At 33.5% G+C, this 14,237-nt stretch overlaps 1 protein-coding gene across 3 annotated transcripts in view; it reads right to left on the bottom strand.

The window, feature by feature from the left end:
- LOC116774059 (inverted formin-2) overlaps positions 1-12,557 on the bottom strand; it is a 36,516-nt gene extending 23,959 nt beyond the window's left edge. Inside the window, exons 1-2 of one of the 3 annotated variants that reach the window (XM_032666688.2) lie at positions 12,451-12,557; positions 7,848-7,951 (exon numbers count right to left, since the gene is read on the bottom strand). The gene's annotated coding sequence lies outside the window, so the exon portion shown is untranslated. Of the gene's footprint in view, positions 1-7,847; positions 7,952-8,140; positions 8,406-12,343 lie in introns of those variants that run through there. The other 2 variants (XM_061523836.1, XM_061523837.1) reach the window with 2 other exon arrangements.
- Between the last annotated feature and the right edge of the window lie 1,680 nt (positions 12,558-14,237).

Here is a 14,237-nt window from a genome sequence, read left to right as displayed (position 1 = left end):
AGGTAAGGCAAGTTAATGAATCAACCGCAGGATATTTAAATTATGTTTCAAATAAAAAACGGATCGAAATCTTCACATCCGGTCACAAAAACACACAAAATGATACATAGAGACGTCAAACTCATAACACCCCTCTATTAAGGTGGTTAAAAATATATTAAAATAATTGAGATTCCTGCAGCGGCCGTATTAAGGTATGTATGTATGTCCTCGCGGTCGGTCCGTTGAAATGTCAAAATATATCAAAATATATTTAATGAATGAGCGTCATGTGACACGCGTCACACGGCGGCGCACGCGCAACTGTTGCCACAAAATTGATTAACGCAAATTAACCTTAATGACAATAGAGCTTCAGAGCAAATCGGCATGGCCGTGATATCAGAGCGGCCACTTCCCAGAGCGTGTGGCTATAAATCATATTTTTTTTAATACGCCTCACCACGAGACCGTTCTGCGGCTGCTCCCTAATAGTCTGCGGCCGAACGAGTCGCGAGCGGAAGCCCCTGTTATAATATAGAGTTACCCCAGCTGAATTTTTTCTCACACCGCGGAGACAATGGACATATTAGTTTTAATAAAGAACAGTGCGCCAATTAATGTATCATTAATCAATTTAACGGACGGATCTCAACCAACGACTCAATATATACTAGTTAAGGAAACTGTTATAGATGACGTGGCGTAATCACTTTATACTGAAAGTATTGAGTTCGACATTTATCTTTGAGTAATTGTATATTCTATGGGTTTAAAGGGAAGGTAGTCTGGTAGTTTAGTACAATTGAAATTTATGCTCCTTTCTTCCCGCACACTTGGCCTTTGTTGAATAAAAATTATAAGGCTGTATTCATTAATATATACAAACATATGAATCTTATAAGAATCAATTGTACGAGCGCTATGTAAGTGTTCAGTAAAAGCTATCTCACACATACCAAACACGAGCACGAAGTCGCAGGTATCAGCTAGTCACATCATAACCTTATATTCCACCCATCAGGACACACAGATGTATAGCCAACAAAATATATAGAAATTTCATATAATGTTTACGACTGTTCAATTAAAGTGATTCAAAATATTCAATTTAAGACACAGTCAAGCACCGATTTGCTATCTTACCTCCAGGGTCCACGTATTGCCTAGGAGGAGCCTAATAGGAAGTTAACTATCGACCAATTTGTATTAGCTATTGAACTTATTGATCGACGGACACTCGTGTCACTGCAGTAGAATGTTGATATTGGTTTTGCAAGACGTGAGTAGTCTTTAGTATATCTAATAGTAAGTGTTTAATTTTTTATAAGACTTTAATATTTATAGGTTTACTGATATGTATATTTAAGTGGACTCAAGGAACTCGATGGAAAGTTATTTTTGATGATTAATTTTTGTCAATGTTGTTGTATTCAAATTCATATATATACTTAGTTAATATTCACACATACGTATATTATTTCCTGTATTTCTAATTGCTGAATAAATATATTATGGTGTATATTTATTGTATTTGTTTCGCTTAAGAGCAATCTTATGTCTTTTCATTGTGTAATATGTGCAGTATTTTATTTATACAAGCTTATGTCTGCGATTTCACCCGCAATGATTTCAAAATGAAGCTCAGAAAGAAATTAGTTGAGTATACTTAAATTAAAAAGATATGGTAACCAACTGGCCTCGCCGCTTACCCTCTAAGCCCTATGACATGGGGCTCCATGAAAAAACGAGTGTAATGAGTGTTCCTCGCGGGATTTCCATGTAATTCGAATTTAAATTATATAAAAACGTACATTTTATTCAGGTGTGTTAACTGCTTCACTAGAACGCTTCATCAAAATGACTTCAAAGTTTTTGTCGTGAAGCAACAACAGATATCCACTCATTCTCAGGAAACTGGCAAACATAACATTAATCGGTGTTACAGACGTAGAGACCAACAAGATAATGTACTGCGAAGGAACGTTTTGTTTTTATAGTCCTCCCTGTCCGCTGAATCCCTCCAGCGAGCGCTCTGCTCCAAGTGTCCACATCCTGATTCATCATATTCGCAGCGGGGTGAATGCCTTCTTTATAATAGATTTTTATTTGTGGTCTGAGTGTACGTCTTTTGGTGTCGAATTCCACAACTCACAACTGCTACACACAGTATAGTTACTTTCCATATTATATGTTAACTCATTAAGTGCTCATCAAACATTTTGCTACATATTTTGTTAATAAGAAGAATAAGACGAGTTCCGCGGACGTGTCGGTGAATGGCTAAGTGTTTTCCAACTGATTATATATATTGCTAAAGTATCCGGCATTATTCAATTGGAGGCCACTTACATAAATAATAGTGTCATATAAATCTCAATATAAACTAGGATTAGTCCCTTAGGGCTGATATTAACATCGGTGTTGGTGAAATAAAACCATCCTTATAGCATCGCGACAAAAAATAAACATCTCTATTAACAATAAATATATATTTTTATTTTGAAAGACCGTCTAATAAAAGTGTGATGTCAGACTAATTGAGATTCCAGTCAATTAAAAAAGTTCCAACTGTCAAATTTCCCGCCAATAGGTTATGTTTGTTATTTTTCGTTGCTATAATCCAAGATGTCGGGCGTCGTATATGTTGACAGGTGCGTCTTCCTCGGGGCACACGGCGCCGCCAACTATTTAGTATCGTCTTTTTTTATTCAAATATAACGCCGCCACCCATTCAGCGAGGACGCTCACAATCAACAAAATAATTCAATTCTGTTCGAGTTATTGGCAATGCCTATGCATTACTTTATTGTTATTATTGTGGTAAAGAATTCAAAGGGCATAACATTCAAATTTAACAGGCATTTTTTTGATATTGAAATGACAATATTATGAATAAAATTATAATAATACAGCCAAAGTGTCAGAGGTATGACAATAATGGTGTTATTAAAGGTGTTATATTCACATACGAACTCCGTTAGGGTCAACGACACTATAAAGTCCAAAACTAAGGATAAGTGGAACCAACGGGGTTTATATCTTAATACAATCTATAAGTAATAAAACGGGACAGAGACGTGTTAGTTTGCTATTACTATTGAGATAACTACAAAAATATTGCGGACGAACTCAAACCCGTCAGCTTGAAAGAAATGTTAAATGCGAAAATAAATTCCGCATATAATATTCAGTCTATCTTATGATATAGAACCTTTTTGTTCCGAAATCATAAGTAATTCAAAGGAGGTGACACAGTTGGTTGGCTGGTGTTTATTTATTATATATAAAGTACTGTGACCTTGAGTGTGCGGCTGGCGGCGTGAGGAGCGAGCTGCGAGGCGTCCATCGTCAGATATTATTAATGTATTTTCTAGGAATCGAACCAAGGACGACCGCTCGGAGCTCATCCTCCTGAGCATCATACGGACTGATCATGCGAGTACGGACTACACTCTAGAGGATTGTATAGTAGGAAAATATTAAGGTGACAAATGAGGTCTCTCGTTAGTGACGTTGTTTGTTTGTACTCTAACCTCTAAGTGTTCACCGATTTACTTGGTGATCCGCTTGGGACAAGATGACTTCACGGTATAGGAAATCTGGACGTAAACGCTGGACTCATGCTGAAGCCGCCATTTAAGAAGATCGTAAAAGTACATAATAACAGTCCAAGAGATTAGGTCTTTCGATTAGCAGTTTAGACTTGTCCCCTATACGTTTTTTGTGTATAGTTATGTGTACGTTGCCAATTATTCGAGTGTTTTATACAAAGATTTATAAAAACTGGATTTTAAAAACTTACACATAAATTCATGAAAACAAAATAACTATTATCATTGTTTTATTTCAACTTATCAGTGTAATGTGTAACAGTCATTGATGAAGTCATAAATTAGTTAAAATTTTAACCTCCGACCCTACAGTTAATAATAGCATGTTACTTCTGAGAAGCGTCTTGATTCATATAAAGAGACCTCCTCCACGTATTATTATTTATTAGGACTCATTAATTTTTATTGATGTCAAATATTTAAAAACAATTTTGTAATATTTTGGTGCAAATATTATATTTCCCTAATAGGAAGACATTTTTCAAAAGCTTCACCCAGTTTATTGAGGGTGAAGATTCTGTATAAGTCATTTTAAGAACTAACAAGGATATTATTTAACTTGATACTCGAACGTGGGTAAAGTACAATCCGCAGTTAGTTGTGTGGTGACTGCGAGATAACGTCTATCAGAATTAGCTTGTTGGTTTAATCTATAATGTCTTGACTTACACTTAGTCATCAACAGTATTCAGCAATATTTCAGGATAACTTCCAAAGACATAACAATTTTATCTATATCATTTAACCGACATGAAAGACACGGTATATGTTACAGATGTTTATATGTGCGTTAAATCACGGTCACACAACATACAGTGGTGATGAGTTAGCAATCACATTTAAACATATTCAAGATACTAATAAGATCATCGTAGCGACAAAATTAGATTTCGGAATAAGATAAACGTTATTGTACATAAGAGATTTAATAAAACTTATAAACTAATAAAAATATTATTCTCTAACTAGCAAACAGTTATTACTACAGTTAGGACTACTATTCATCTCCCGATGACAAGTCAAATCTTCTCTTTACAACACTTACTTATTTCATCGATTTTACATGTTTTTATATGTTTCGGTTAAGTTACATGTTGTCTGTATTATGACTGACTTTGAAACACTCCTTTAACTATTTATTTCCTTAACAAAATAATTGTCACAGCAATTATCGCTGCCGATCTATCTCACGCTATACTATCTGCCCTCGATATTATTTAACTTCGGTGTAAATAAATAGATGCCAAAGTTTCCTTTCATTGATAACTCTATGTTCAACTGAATACTGTTTCATATATTTTGATATCATTTTTTTTATGAAACTAGTATTTTTCGCATAACCTACAGACGTAGGTCCCAGTTATTATTTTGTTAGTAAAATGAAGTTACGAGAGAGCGTGCCGATTAGTAAGTGTTAATAAGACAAGTATTCCAACGAAAGAGCTGACTGTCTCGGCGCATTCTAAGGACGGGAGGCGGTCTGGTATTTTTAAACAGATCCAACGTGACGTCACTGTAGTGACGTCACCGATACACGCGGCAAGCGGTGTTTGAGTTGATGTATTCAGTATTCTGTATTCTGTGATGAATTACAATTATTGTCGTAATAAAACATATTTTATGTACTTTAATTATCTTTGGATCGATTCTCACTCCATCATCTCATGGTGTACTTCCTCTCTATCAATAATGATTTTGTCCCTTCGTATGTCCGTTCTAAACTCAGTCAAGGATAGTGTCAACACTACAATATAGTGATATTTGTTACTGCAAATTTAAATTATCTCGAAAAAAAAAATGCTTAACTCAAATAATGTGTGTCGGTGTTGAGTTGTTTCTTTACAAATATGGTAAATATAGTAGGGTGAGGCAGGTTCGGGATACGGTAAATATAGATTATAAGAAGAACAGCTGTTTGAAAGATCGGATTTGAGGGGATTTAGAGGAATCAGTGTCGGATAGGACGATAAAATACGTTTACAAACAACCTAATGGCCTATAACAGTGTGGAGATACGCCCGATACATATCAGGAGGAATTACTGAACAGATAACTTCAACTTATTTATTACTTGTTATATTAGTTTTAATACAGATTTTTTTCTCCGCCTCTTAATATTCTTTTCTGTTTTTGTAAGTTTGATTATATTCATAATCTTGTGAGTATAGCACATCTGTACCTACCAGCAGTCCTCGTCGCCTCACTACACACGGATCGTTACATGTTTTTCATTCACCAATAATCGCGTATTACAATATCAACGTAGGTTATGATGCGAGACGGGAACCGATCCGGGTGTAGTGTGAGGTAAACCTGTGTTAAGTATACTTTTTATAGTACAAACAAAACAGTCCTTACGGAACGGAATATAAGCGTAGTGGTTTTGGGTATGTGTATTAACAAACCGATGGGCAGATATTAATATAATGACTTCAGAGAAGTCTACATTCTAAGTTTCAGTCTGTTTCACACAAGATGTCGCTGTATATATGATAAAATTGTTTGAACAGTACGTCAGCCGGCAGCAGTTCTTTCCACTGATGTATTCCATTTTTCCCTTTTTTGTAAAATATCATTAAAATGACAAATATACCAAGAACAGATTATTTAAGACGCGATGTTGATTCACGCGCGTCTTGTATTGCCGGCGGTGGCTCATACTCAACAATTGCTATTGAAGAATCCGTCTATATTTAATGAATATACTTATAATATGATTTAATACATAAGCAACATTGTATCGGGCCAAAATTAATTTTATTTGGTTCATATGTCTTATTATAATAATCATTTTAAACGTACTATCACGGCATGTCCAAGGTCGGACACTCACTTTCATTTAATATTAATTAATATATTAAAAATATTATTTTATTTTATTACTCGTAAACTGAAATAAACGTTCGCATTTAATCAGAGTTTAGTTTAAGGTGAGTTTTAATAATTGTAAAAGTATGATTCTAAAGGTGACTATAAATAGTTTATTATGTGTGTGTGTATGTATGTGTAGAGTTGTATGTCAGGAGCGGCTAAGGTCGGCCCGCCAGCAATGACCGCTTTAGCCATATACGACGGGTTGCGAAAATGTGCCGGCATTCCCGCGACACATGCTCGCTCCTACCAAGGTTGATGCTGTGACACTATGACATCATGACATCAAGTGTCCACACGGGAATCGAACCCAACTCACTGGATAAATCATCCTGGCATTAAATACAGTTTGAGCACCCTAACAAATATATACTAACTATAGAGACAGCCGGCTTCGTCTAATAGATAATACATATTACTAAACACGCCCAAGCTGACAGAAACAAACCAAAGATGCGTTTGTATTTATTAAAAAAAAAAATTCGCATTAAAAACTCCTTATTTAAATCAAGTTATAGTGATATAATATTTTACATAAAAGGCGTATCTGTATAAGTTATTTCCATTGTCGCACGATCGTCTCGAGTTTATCGATCGATATTACAATGCTGAATGCGGGTCTATAAATATAAACAATACGTTTTGAATCTTATTTTAATCAGGTTTTAAGTTTATTTTACTCCAAAACTTTACACACGCGACATTGACCTTGTGATCGAAAATCGTTAACAAACACGTCGGCGACCATTTTGAAAATTCACTGTACAGCACTAGGTATACATTGGACAGAATTTTAAATTGTGACATTTATCAGACTATATTTAAAAGTTGTATTAAATTGTTATTTTTTATAGGCGTCTTAATGATTCTTCAACACAAAGATAGCTCTGTGTCCGTCAGTCTACAACCAACAAATAATAATTCAATTGCCATCTGACAGACCAGTAAATAATAATAACTTGGAGCCCGAGTCACGGGCGGTGGCGTTACTAGAAGACAAATGACATGTATAAACTTATACATGAGTCATGTTTAATATAATAAGTTTATGAATTGTACCACGCTGTATACACTGAGAGGTTGTGTAATGATTCCTATCAATCGTTTCTCACTTGGGATTCTATTTACAGTGGACCGTTTGCAGTGGGTCAATGACGAGCGCAGAAATTATATTGGCAATACAAACGAATTACTGATACAGGCTGCGAAGGATCACTTGAGTAACATGTATCAGAGTCACTGTGGACTGATAAGTGCTAATGTTGCCAGAACGATTATTATAAATGCGATTTTTTAAGGTTTTTTTTCAAAAGACCATTTATACATATATATTTTGGTTAAAAGTGAATAATATAATATATAACAGTTGATTTTTGTACTTACCGTTGTACGTTTTGTTTCCCACACTAATGTCACCTATTGACACAACACACACACATCACTGACGGAGTCATTGACACTGTTATTAGTTCTTAATAAAAAAAAACCTATAAAATATATTGAAATATATAGATAACAAACCGCGGAAGCCGGTGACTAAATAATAAGAGTCAAAAAGGAAAAACCAATGAGAGTATGAAGACACGATAGCTCAGTATCATAAGTGACGATCGTGTCCCAAGTTCGAGTCTGGGTGTTCGAGTGTTACAAGTAGTTCGTATTTCCTACATCCTCACCTCAATCAGCTGCAACCTAGTTTTTTAATATTATCTAAGAGCGTCTCCAGCATGAAATATTTCTCGAAGCAGCAAATAACCAGAGTGGCCGCTCCATATCCGACGGCTTTCTATAAATACCGCGGCGTTCACAAACGCTCTTCATTAAAATCATTCACTTTGTATATTTATATAAGATTACAGGATTTTCTAATTGGCTTTACTTTTAGAAATTTTTATGCTCTTTATGCGATTGAGAATAAGTTGAATTTTCTAACATTATATTTCTTTATAGTAAGTGTATCTATTAAAATGTGTCAAACAGCACTATTCGTTAGTCTACAGATGTGACCGTTAACTGTAATAGATCATATTATCTTAATTATATCTCAGTTATCTTTGAAAGTTAAGTTTTAACCGGTTGTTAACAGAATTCATCTATCGGCACGTGTCCCCAGTGGCCGCTGCCCGGCACCCGTAAGGTGCGCCGCTCGCCCACACTACGCCTTCACAACGCTACAACTAGGATCTACTTTAATTTTATATTAAGGAAAAAAAATGAAATTGCATAGTAAAATCCACGAAATGATTATTAAACTTAGTTTAAATTAATTTTTTTAACTACATATTAAATGGTTTCAAAAGTTACAGGACATTCAAATTAATATTTTACAGAAGACATAAAACATGAGACGAACACTTTTAAAAAGGGTAAAGAACAGGAAATATACTGAACAATATAATAATATGATGTACGAACGAACAGATTTAAATAAATATAATTTGTGTCAGTGAAATGGAAACCACTTAAACAAACTAACGATAAAACACACGTCTGTGATTAGCGCTCGCCGGCCGGGTTTCGCTAGTTAACGCCCTTCAACATTTTACTTTCTTTTATCGAAACACACAAAAATTTTATTCATATACAGAACCATCCGTAGGCGACTAACCCACATCCCTGGTTATCGACTTAGTGTGTGACCGACGAAGCGACACTTCTATATATTTGGATACTAGAACCCTATTTGAAAATAAACGAGACCTTTAAAAATGTAAAGGTCATAACTAGAATCAATTTATTATAATTATTTAAGATTTTACCAGTATATTTAAAAATTATAACGTTCTCAGTGCGTTCACATAGTCCTTGTATATGTTCAATATATAATTTTAAATGTTTATTGTATGGTACAAACTGCGAGCCTTGCTGTTAGTCAGTCACGGCCGCTCGCCTTATACGATACACACACAAATTAACATTAAAATAACATATTATAAGTATTATAGTTAAATATATAGTATATTAAACAAAATAAAAAATTTATTCAAATAAGCATTTACCAACTATTATGATTCGCAAATTAACAATAAGTAATAACAGAATATATGCAAACCTGAAGTGTTGTAAGTTGTAACCCAACAACAGATGTTAATATGACGCTAACTTATGCAATATTGTGTTTCGTTTATAAATTCACAACACGTTGATTTATGTTAATGGGATCCCAAAAAAATATTGTTTATAAAAAGATCCAAATCACAAATAACGGCGGATCCTCTATCCACTATCCTCTATCCACGATCCTCAATAAAACTCATCCAGCCCCGTCACGTTCGATATTTGAAACGCATCCGTTCCTATAACGAGCTACCGTTAAACTGTCTTTCATATGATTCTCGCCCTTAAGTCTACCGCATCTAGTACTATGATCGGTCGTATCGATCATTCACTCATTTATTTATTCAATTATATCCTCTATTCCTATAATGCAAGAAGTCATTTCATAACTCTCAGCAGGTTAACGGAAAACATTTTTTTATGTCACCATAATAGTAATTTAGTGGACTTGTATTAAAGGATTGCGTGAAAATATATATTATATACAATACAGCATTAATAATTCTGTAATGTTGTTTTAAATATAAATCAGCTCTCGTGTAACGCGACGTGTTTGAAAATCATAAAACGTTATTGCGCGTCGGCCGCGGCCCGCGAGGGCGCCTATCCGTCCAAGATGGCGCCAAAACAATCCGCAGTTTAATTGGTGAAATTAATATTTAATGTGAGGTATGGGTTACTACAAAGGTATCGAGGTAGACCCGGCGGTCATTCCCTGGCTGTCAGACATCTCAGAGCCGAGACCCATCGTCTATTTTAAACACGGAGCGAAACATCGACACCTTTCTTGGGCCCTTCTTCCGCCATTACAGAACACATGGAATTTTAACAAGCGACGGAATTCATAACTATAAAGTTAGTCCGCCGTCTATTGGGATATTTATTGCAATATTATCCTACGTGTTATATGACATTGTATATGTTCGTAGAGAAACAAATACTAGTGAATCATTTATAAATAATTTATAGAGTTCGATTCGTGAGATTACGATCTGATGAATTCTAAAGACAGCTTCCAATATAATGATGCTCTTCATTTGAATGCAACGAACTGGTCCCTAACATCGGATCTATGTCAAACATCCGACCTGGTCACTACACATTTGACCCCTGTTTTCTCTCATCATATTAAACCTACGTCGGCCTAATTTTCACCAAATATTATAACTTTAAACAAAAAACATCAATTTTTTACTTGTCAGTAAGTTCATTACATATCTAGTTTCTATATAAACATTATACATGACAGTTTTTTTTCTTATTATGTCGTTATTATTATAATCTTAAATAGCACGTGTGTACTTCCAATAACTGCCAGTGGGCGGGGTTTATTAAAAACATGACATTGACGGCTACAAGTGAGCTGTCAAATAAATGGATAAAGGGAGCCCACACACATACACACACATACACACACCATTATATATATTAAAATGACTTACTCGATTCTAATGCACATACAAATCACAAAGTTTTATTTAGAACACTACCAAACAGGATTTAATGAAATAAAAAAAGAACAATTTTTTTATTGTTCTATATGAATGAAACCCCTTGAAGATCCGTGTTTTTCTGGACGCTTGATGAGAGGTTGACAGGCAGAAGAAGCCGCGGCAACAGTACAGTATATAACCGATTATTTTATAAAACGTAACAGTGACACAGCTAACGGTTGTCCTTAAAGGAGGCGTAACAAAACACTGTCACGATTTTACTGAGAATAATTACAATAAATATTCTTAAATATATTATGATGGTATTAGAATATAACTAGCTCGCGAATCTGTGTTCGCTCGCGATCATTTTCTGTCAGCGGATTATGTTTTATAATAATTTCAAACAAATAAATATCGCGAGGTGATCGTTTTTTATATTATATTTAAATCCCTCTAGTTATAATATTTTTTTTCGCATAATTTATATATATATACTAGGTACCTGCTCCGGCTTCGTACGGGCTCTTTGCAAAAATTATAAAAGAGCCTATTTAGTATATATATATAAACCTTGTCTGTTTTCTTATTAATAATCCATTCTCTATTGATTTCCGATTTACTTAATTACCTAAAATTAATTCAACAAATATTCTACAAAACTATCAAAAATCCCCCGGGTTTTTGGGTATATCGTTATTTGTATATATTTGATATAAGTAAATTTCCTAAACATCATTAGCTTGTTTTGCTATAATTTATAAAATGTTTTTATATTAATTCATCACCTGTAGCCGCTTTCCACCTCACATTATCTAATGTAATCTCCGAAAAGCATTACGTAAGTAATTAAACAAAGTGTTATCTGATAACTAATGTATCGCAAATCACAGCACCTTTTAATGTTGATAAAAATGTATTTAGAGAAATTATATGCGGAAGTGATCTTTTTATACTCGTATTACGTTTTTAATATGAGTAAAGACTACTGTATCAACACATGGCTGAACTAGACTTATTTTTGTTTTAGATATATATTTGATTCCATACCAAGACTACCAATCGCTCTATGATGTCATATATATTATATCAATTATGTATTCCTAAGACGTTATACCTGAACTTATCACTGAATCATATATTTTCGATCAATTCAATACAACCAAAACATAACTTTATCATCCGATAATATTTTATGAGACACTGGTTTACGATTTGTCACGTACACGACTCCATAGTAATTATTGAGTTTCCTTTCTAAAAAAAAATTATTAACATTCTTTGAATACGAAATATTTTAAAAAATATATGAGAAGAATATTCAAAACTTGTGTAACTTCACGTAACGGTCATTAGTCAAGGTTGCCGAAAACGAAATATGAACACAAACCATCAATGGGGTTGATTAGACGCGGTCGAAACTCTTAGATCAGACACAATCATACATCCGACTTCCGTGATTTATATAATAAATAACAAGAAAAACTGTGTCATACTCGGAATTTCTTAAGGCACAAGTTTTGACAGTTGCAAACTTCAAAGTGTCGAACGCGCGCGAAATGTTTATATATTTTTTATGCGACACATCCACATCGATCGAGCGCTGAACGCATACTGCCGCGCGTCCTTCGACTTTCACTATAAACACTTATATTGTATTAATAAGTTTAGTTGTTTAGCTTTAGGGCGAGCTCTGAATGCCTAGGTTACAGCGCAAAAAGTATACGACAAATAAGAATTAATTACCCGACGACATGGTTCAAATTCTTTTGCTGCAACTGTTATTAAATGTTAAACATTATTGTTGTCAATAAGGAACTTTGTTAAAATCGTTTTGAGATACCTTCTTTCTGAAGGTCCTGGATAAAAATGGTAATTGTTACAAATTTATATCAACTAATTAATTAAAATAAAACGAATGGTTAGTCAGACCGAATATTGATTACTGTTGAACACGAAACATCGTTAATTAAATCAATCATTTTTAATTACTTATTAACATAATATATAACTTACGCCATTTATAAAAATATGAAGAGGTTATGTCATTTATATAACTTATTATTATTAAGTATGAGAAAAAGTTTGTTAAACTATAATTACCAAGACTCATATTAATTATCAATCAAATCACCAATATTTTGAAGTCTAGTTAAACAGGACATCAACAGTCCTATAAATTAATATGTAGTGAATATAATTCCATCATGACAACGAACAATTGATGAAATTAAAAAAAATGTTTTCAATTAAATAGTCCTTTATATGGTTCAAACATATTAATTTGTATTTAATTATATATTATGTTTATAATGTAACGTGAAAGTTAGAAAGTTTGTACGCTGATAGGTATTTTATTTTTTTTTATGATTTCTTCGAAGATATGTCAGATAACTGTTGTTAGACTGAATTTGAGGAAAATAAATAAAAATCAAGTCGTATTAATATATCTTACTAATTAGTATACATATTCTTTTTAAAGATATGTAGATTGTAGGTATAACAATACGTATCCTTAAAAAAGATCGCCAACATCTTTCCACTAATTTATTAGTCTCAATACTTAGAAATAATCTATTTCACGGAAGGAGGTTCTATTCTACCTGTTTTAATAAAATAAATAGTGATCATAAAGAAATTAAGAGTAGCATTTGTCATTAAATATTTACATGCCTTCAGGAATAAACAAAATTATAATTTTGGTTAAAATTGGTTTTATTTCGAATTATATTTGTGCTATTACAATATAGTTTTCATTCGTTGATGATTTATATTAATAAACTTAGGCTATTTTTGAGTCATGTTCAATAATAGTTATTTATAAATATCATTAACTTTTAAATAATAGTCAAAGTCAATGTATTACAGGTTCAGAAAGATTCATACTTAAACATAATTAAGTAAAGACACAAGAAATCGGACGCTTAAACTATTTCAATATTTTATAAACGGTGATTATTTTTTACAATGTCTCAGTCCCAGCTCCTCTTAACATATTTGCTCCTCTTAAGGTATTCATTACACATTTTTCGTTATGAATGACGTATAAAAACCTCATCATAATCTGTCGATCCTTTGAGACTTCCGACGATACACACACACACAGAGAGAGACGTCAACTTATAACACCTCGCCTTTGTTTCGGGGGTTAAAAGTATAAAATAAAAACATGCCAGTATTGAATCTTGTACTTCCGGCAGATTTTATATTTCAATTTTTATCAAGACGTACCTACTCGTCCAGATCTGATTACAGTTCCTCACAGCATATAGCATTAGATGAA

This window comes from Danaus plexippus, chromosome 20 (assembly GCF_018135715.1).
Source record: "Danaus plexippus chromosome 20, MEX_DaPlex, whole genome shotgun sequence".
Classification (NCBI taxonomy): domain Eukaryota; kingdom Metazoa; phylum Arthropoda; class Insecta; order Lepidoptera; family Nymphalidae; genus Danaus; species Danaus plexippus.
Note: the sequence above shows the minus strand (reverse complement) of the source record. Positions and strands in the feature narration are given on the sequence as shown.